Raw genomic sequence first — 8,275 nt, forward strand, 5'->3', positions numbered from 1 at the left:
GCATTGGTAATTTAATCCTAGGGTGATATAACCCATTGCAATGGAACCTCCACCATATCAACACATACCATGGTTCCATTGCCCACCACATAGTCATATTCATAATTGTAAAATAATACTTTGCTTTTCAATGCATGAGTGATAAGTATAGTACTTTGCATATAGTTTGATAAAAATAATCAAATGACATGAGCAAGCGATGAACTTGCCTTTCTTGACTGCAAGATTATGCGGGCAAAATCTTCGATACGTGATAACTCCAAATGTTGAAATACCATCATCGTCCGGTAAGGACAATGTTTAAAGAACTGGCAAAGATGCTATAATGCATAATATGAGATGCAATCGTCCCGAGAGTAACCTAACCTCGATGATTTAGGATGGATGAGTTGTAAAGATTTCTTTAGGGTTTGTTGCACTTTTAGAATGGCTCTCAAACAAGGTTCTTATTAGGGTTTGGTTATATTAGCATCATAACCAAGTTATATAAGACATCATAACAATCATACATATAAAGAATAGTGGTGGAATAATATGTAAAGAACAGTTGTCAATTTTAAATTCTACAGAACATGGTTGATGATTACTTATGCTATACTTCAAAAGAATAACTTTTGAAGAACATGTGGTTTAAGAAATAATGAGTATCTCAAAGAAGGATTAGGGCTTCTAAGGTTTGATTGACATTTGTACTTCAAAAGAATAACTTTTGAAGAACAGGTTAAATAAGGATATAAACTACTATACATAGGAGCTATGGCTTCCTAGGGTTTACTATGGAATTTATTTAGTTCCCTAACAAGAACTAGTTAGGTTCTTTAAGTATAATGGTTTTATATATGTAGCAAGTATTGGTAGGGTTATTACTTTGGTTGATTATGGTATCATATCAAAGAATGATGGTCAAGGTGTTGCTATGAGTTAGGGTTCTATATGTAAATTAAATCTCCCATGATCACATGTTATAAACCCCTAGGGTTTTAGGGTTGCACTAATTTAGGATGATCACATGAAATAATGGGATCAAGGTTTTACTTAAATTAAAGCTAGGGTTTCTAAATTATGGTACAACTCCTAAAATGATAATTGATAATATAGTTGTGGTTACTAACTACTTTGAATTAAAATTAGTGATGGTTTGACATTGATTAACTTCCACAAGAATTAATAATTAGGGTAACTCCTAATTAGGTTTAATTCGAGAGATAAGGGTTTAACAATTAAATTAAGTACTAATTAGGGTTTAATTGGAAATCGGGGTTTCCTAATTATTATTAGGTTTTAAAATAATAATAACTTGTTAACTAAGAATGCTTAAGGACATAATGGTTGGGCTACTAAATTAATATTGGCTTTTAATATTTTCTTGAGTTTTTACTATTTAAAGAGAATAGAAAATAGTAATTTGCAAATTAGGGTTTATGAATTACCACTAATATTTAAGTTAATGCAAATATGATAATAAAATTAATCTTAACATTTTACTTAGTTACTGAATAGTTGAATTTTAAAATTTTAAACTTCACTAATTATTGAATTAAAATTGTATTGTAAATAAATGAAATGGCATAATTAATAAGGTTAAAAATAAATGGATTTTTATTTTGTCACACATTTTTGTTTTATATTTTATTTGAATAGAGTTTATTTTTGTGAGCATTTTGATATATTATTCATAATTTTCTGAGTTGAAATGATTTTTCTATGATTTTACAAAGTTTCAACTATTTATCGGATTTTGAAATTAAGTAAAAATACTAAACATACCGGTTCGCTCTACACACCCAGAGACAGACAGGTGGGACCTTGTCCAGTCAGCTGCCACGTCAGGTGCCACATGCACTGACCAAGTCAAAATGTTTGACTGGCCAGGGAACACGGTGGCCGGCGAGAAATCAAGGGCGGCGCCGATGATTCGGGGTTCCCGCGCGTGTGTGTATGTGCTGGTTGGATGCGCGGACCTCTGATGAGCTAAAAGGTGACGGCTCCCCCTCTGAATGGTCACCGGAGTTGCTCCGGTGAGCATCAACTGCGGCGGCGCACGGCGGCGGTATTCTAATCGGAGGCTAGGGGTGATGCCGAGACGAAAGGAAGAGTTCCTGAGATGCATTTTAAATTGGAAATGAACATGGTTTTAAATGTTTATTTCTATTCCTTTCATTTAGGAACCACTCTGTTTGAATGGTTGAAAATTGTAACATGTGCTTGGTGAACACTTTGTTAAGTTTGACTTGTACATCATAATATGGATTGTGCACATATTATAATTATAGCTAGAGTTTAAAATAAATGGCAATGGGAATGGATTGGTTCATGATTTTATGTGAAGAATTGTTTCCAAAGATTTAAGAATATGGTTGACTTCACTCTGTGTAAAATAATCTTGCTTAGCAAACTACTGACTTGAATTATTTAAGATAGATCCTAATCTCATTATGGTTAACTCAACTACTTCTATGAATTCTATTTTATTTGGTTCACTAAACAATGTATTTGGATAGTAAAGTAAAATGGGATATTGATTTCATTCTACTCACCAAATGGCATTAAGTCCTAAGTATAGATGTCTTGGTTTATATTTGTGATCCATGATACACAAGTGGGGATATAATATTTTATGTGGTGTGAATTCTACTTGAAAGGTTTAGGGTTTTGCATAAGCTTCACTAAATTGAAGTATAAATAGGCATGAGGTATGGCAGGGTTCTAATTATAATCCAAGTTAATCCATGGGTTGGAATTCAAATGTAGTTTAGGGTTTAAGTAGTGATCTCCAATGTGATACACAACTAGGATTAGAATATGAGCATAAGCTTGGGTTATGTTTCACTAATGGAACATGGCTCTCATCTACAAGATTAAAGGTTGGTTTTAAACAAGTAAGATGTAATACTACTCTAAAATTCTCTAGGATAGACATGGCTATGGTTAGCATCTATAATCTCTCTCACTTCTAAATGTCCTGTAATAGCCTAAGGTCCTACTCAAGATATGATGATATGATCCTCTAAATATATGGTTTGCCTAGGGATTCTACCTTGCAATCTTCTGTAGCTTGTTCTTCAGGAAATCTGATAAACCTGCATCTTGTGGTATGCCTCCACCTCCTAGCTTCTTCATCTTGATCCTAGCTAATTTACATAAAGTGGCTCTATGTGTTTGTTCACATGTATCATGCTACAAGATGAGCAAATGGATGAAGGGTGTGGCTCTATTTATAGGCTTGGGCAAGCTCTAGTATCATGACACATAGGTGGTGACTCTTGTTTTGGTTTGATGAGTAAGGTGCTTGGTTGTCATGCCATCATCCATAGCAATCCTTTGAGCATGAGGTGGCATAGCTTGGGATGCAAGTCATGTAGATATTTTCATCCCATGTGGCAAGATCATTATCCTCTCATATGATTTATTTTTGGGTAGCCAAGTGGCTTTTGCTACTAAATATCATGTGGATGGTTTTATTATTGTGGATGAGTCACTATATTATATTTGATTGGATTTATATTATAATATTGGTGAAAAGGTTAATGTTGAGGGTTATTTCTCAAGTTTGGATAGTTGGTGTTTGAATTCACCAAGGCATGATCATATGAGTTTCAAAATACTCATAGTTAGTTTTATTCAATTAGTTTGAACTATAATTTGTAATGTAAATGGATTTAGTTTTATGATATTCCATATACTTAATAAGTTATGATTTAAATAAGAATGTGTGGCTTTTATGCACTTTAGACCCTGTGGTTTACCTTATTTATAAGTGAATTAAATTACACACAAATGTAGTTGCTAACTTTTAGGTGTTAATAAGTTAGGGTTTGATTCTTAAAGAATGTGTTGTTGTAAATCTAATTCCATTTGATCTAATCCATAGATCAAATCATCTCTACCCAAAACAAGGTTTAGCAAAGATCACAGTGAAGTTTATAGCGCTTGACTTGATGATCTACTTCAATTCCAGCAAGTCAAGTGAAACTTCAGTGACTGTGGTAAGTTTTATTTGAAAGCGCGAAAATCCCTCGGATTTTCTATGCATGAATGCAATGCACACTTTGGTGTTCTCTCATTTTGTTGCCTCTAAACCTGGGATATTACAGCCTCTCCCCCTTAAACTGAACTTCGTCCCGAAGTTCGAACGCTCTCATGTTTTGGAATGTTGAAATGTCTTGAACAGATCACCATCCATCAACTCCATGGTGATCACACTAGATATAGTGAAATATATCCCTTGTCCAGATCCTTCCGGATTCTTCTGATATCTGGCACTGATACTTTCTTCAATTTTATGATTTCTTCCAACACTCTAAGCTTATAGGCTTACTATCCAAAAATTCTTGGATTAAGACATCTTATAGTGTTAATGGACTTTCCTAATGGTTGTGGTGACATTTTCCTATTTGGGTACTCAAAGCTTGGTTCTACCAGCTGCGGTAATCCAGCTGCGGTGTAATATGGCACTACGATTTACCAGCTGCGATACTCAAACCTTAATTTTAAAAGATTTATTTAAGGTAGGGTATTGTTTTCCCTTACTACCATAACGAAAGTAATGGTACTTGGTAAGGTATTACGATAGGCATGGTCCTGGTTGTTTAGTCCTACGAATGGATTAGACTCATTTAGTCCATCCAATCATGGCTTCTAGTTTTAAGCTAGTTATCTTCCTTTTGGGTTCTTTAGGTTCCATGAAAGGAATCTTTCTAATAATCATTAGTTTTGGTATAGTCAAACCCTTCGATCTTTTGTTTTCTTAGGCTTTGATTGTCCTCCGATATCTTCATCATCCAACTTCATTTTCTAATACTTACTTAAGTTCTCTTGGTTTTGAGTAATTACAATTACCCACTCAAGTTAAGGTCTAACCCTTACTTCCTCGAGATGTGAACCTCGGCTTCTGGTCTGAGATCCTCCTGAGAGTACTTTTATATGGGTACTTCCCATCAACCTTATAAAAATAAGATCGGACTTCCTCTCAGTTCAGACCTTTTTCTCCATCTATCACACTCCAAATATATTTTAATACTTCACCTTCAACCTTCCTCTCCCCCTTGGAGTTTACTAATGATCTTCAAACTTCCTTTCTTCTAATCATTAAACTCCAAGGTTAGAAGATTAGTCTTGGTCTAACTTGTAGTTTGTACTTTTCTAGAGTCTCACGAAGAATTCTTTGTGGTGTATCCACTCAGTTGTGGGTATCCATTATGAATCCTCCAACTATAAATTTATCAGCTACGGGATACCAGCTGCGGAATACTAGCCGCGGAATCCCATTTTCTTTTAGCTAAAGAAATGTTCAGGCTGTGGACTATTTGTTACCAGCTGCAGACTATCTAACACAAGATGTAACTTATTGGATACCAGCTGTGGCTATGTTATGGTTGTCAATATCCAGCTACCAGCTGTGGCTACTTACATAGTTTTAGTTAAGATATACCTCACTTTACATTCTTTCTCTTCATGATTATCCTATATCAGCTGCGGTCTTATTATGCCAGCTGCGACTTCACTTGTCTATTTTCCTTCTTCGAAGGTTTGTTTTACAAGATAACCACTTGTTGACACTATGAAAATAGTATTGTAAGTGACTTCACTTGCATTCCCTTCTTCCATAATGAATATGGCTCTACTTCTACTCCTCCATATTCACTATTTTTCTCACTTTCATGGTACTTACATGTTGAAATACTCCTTGATTAAGGATAAAAGTGAGTTTGATTAGTCCTTCCTGTGAAGTAGTGTGGTTTCTTCCCACAACTGTACTTCCTTCATCTAGTGAACCTTCATCTTGTCTTCAAAATCTTCAGAATTCGTCACTTCCTTACACGAATACCTTTACCCTCTAGACCTATAACATCAAGTGAGAGCTTGATATTGCAACATGCATTTGCATATCAAAGTCAAACTTCATGTATGGATCTAGTCAATCAATGAAAATCCAATAAAATCCAAGAAAATCAGCTTTGTGTTTATAATACACATCCTTATATGCCTGAATATAATAATTGGGTAAGACATCCCTAAACATCAGGATCAGATGTGTAGTATATAACACCACATAAGATAGGTTTAGGTTGTGATACTTAGCACAATACGTGAATTTCTACTATTTGTCTCAACATTTATCTCAATTGCACATTTGCAATGAGACAAACTTGAAACAAAATGGCCTGGGATAGTTGGAGTTAACCTAGTTTTCTTTGGAAGTACTAATAAAATAGTATACCAAATATCTGTGCTATTGAGGACTACTTCCTATAATACAATTAGTTCTAACATGTCTACTCTAAACACATGATTGTTTAGAATATACCACCTATAACTCTAGGATTCCTCTATGTGATATGCTCTAAACAAGCCTTTTTTAAATTAAGGACTATGGTTCTAACATACTTGGTACAGTTATTAGGTTTTTAAGGCCTAAGCTTTCGAACTATTCCTTAAATCCTACTCCTCATCATACTCCCGTTGCCTCACTCATGATGTTCTACTCTATCACATCATGACTCTCAAGTGAATCATATATGATTACCAACTCTACCATGAAAAGTAAACTTGTATAACTCCTATCACTCTTCCTTACCTCCTATGATTGACTCATCCTAGACATATACTACCTTATATAACTTATCTCCCTTACTTAACATCAGTCATTTGACATTTTAAATGACTCTTACTTAACCATAACATGACTTGGTATACATCTTCCAATAGGATATCTTCCTTATGGTTGTATCCTCTCTTTGGACTACCATGTGTTGTATACCAACTGTGGTCTACTACCACAAATTATCTTAAGCTCCAATGGTGTTCTAGTTATTTGGGATGAAGCAAGATAACTAATTCACTTTACTAAAGAAAGATAGATAAGAAAGATTGACTCAAGTGTGTCAGGATTATTCTCAAGTGAATACCCATCTCAAGTCAAAAGAATAGTTGGTTTAGCATAGTTGACTTAACTAATACACTTCCTATAGACACTACCAAACCTATAGGTCTCCTTTAAAGGGTTTTAATCCTAGGGTCAAAGCATTTGCTCTGATACCAGCTGTGATGACCCAGCATACCACTGCATGGTGTAGTACACAAGTCGTTGACATAACACAAGTGAAACACCGTTCCACCCATATTACATCTCTCAGAGTGGTACAACAGAAACATATGCGAGTCCAAGGTATGTCTATAGAAGTACACACAAACTGTTTACATAAGATCAACACAACCTCCTACTTTACAGTGAGGTAAAACTTCAAATAAAGCTCCAGAAGAACGACTCGTAGTCTATCTTATTGCTAACTCAAGTTTAAGAGCTACTTGGCTTGCTATAGAAATCTAGCTACTTAGGTGCTATGATTAGGGAAAGGTTCCCTTCTATTACTAGTCTAAGTTTCCACTCTAGCTGATGCAAAAGTTGACTCCATTGACTTCTTTGATTGGATTCTTTATCTTGTTGCAGTTGACTCCTTTGTCTTCGAGTTCCACGGTAGTGTCTCTTTCGGTGCCTTGATCTAAGAAGGGGGTTCAAACGAGATAGAATGAGTACGAGCGTACTCAGCAAGTTCATATTAGGAAATATGTGTATCATGCACTAGCTACAGCCATAGACCATAAAGTCATAGGCCAATGCAAGTTTTTGTAATCATTTCTTCAAAAGGTTTATTTTATTCTAAAAAACTATGCCCGTCAGTCTTCACAGGTTGACTAGAACTTCGTGGAGTTCCTTTCCTGCCGCGTTCGCAGTTCCCTTCCCGGAACAGGGAGTGACAGCCACAATTTGATACACTCTGCAGAGGTGCGTTACTTTTCCCACAAGAGATCTCACCCTTTCTACCATCCGCAGGGACTTGCCCCCGTTCACACTTCCTTTGGTGTGAGGCCAGGTATAAAGATCCAAGCCCACACCGCCTTCTCCGCGACTGCAAACCCACCCTTTTGTCCACCCGCACACCTCCAGTAGACTTCCCCCGATAATACGGCTTTACTCATGGTGTACTTTGGACAATCCTTCATAGATCGTAGAGCCATCATCACTAATGGATGGGGATTTAAAAGGCTATCCCAACCTACGGCAGTGCCTCCAACACCCCGTCGGCTCTACCAATCCGTTGGCGTGCGAAGGGAAAAGATACGACCGGCTTCCCGCAGGCCATTATAGATCTCATGGTCAACGCGGTTTGTACGGCGCTAGAATCACTGGACGGCATTGGTAATTTAATCCTAGGGTGATATAACCCATTGCAATGGAACCTCCACCATATCAACACATACCATGGTTCCATTG

This window comes from Lolium rigidum, chromosome 6, assembly GCF_022539505.1.
Source record: "Lolium rigidum isolate FL_2022 chromosome 6, APGP_CSIRO_Lrig_0.1, whole genome shotgun sequence".
NCBI classification, from domain to species: Eukaryota; Viridiplantae; Streptophyta; class Magnoliopsida; order Poales; family Poaceae; genus Lolium; species Lolium rigidum.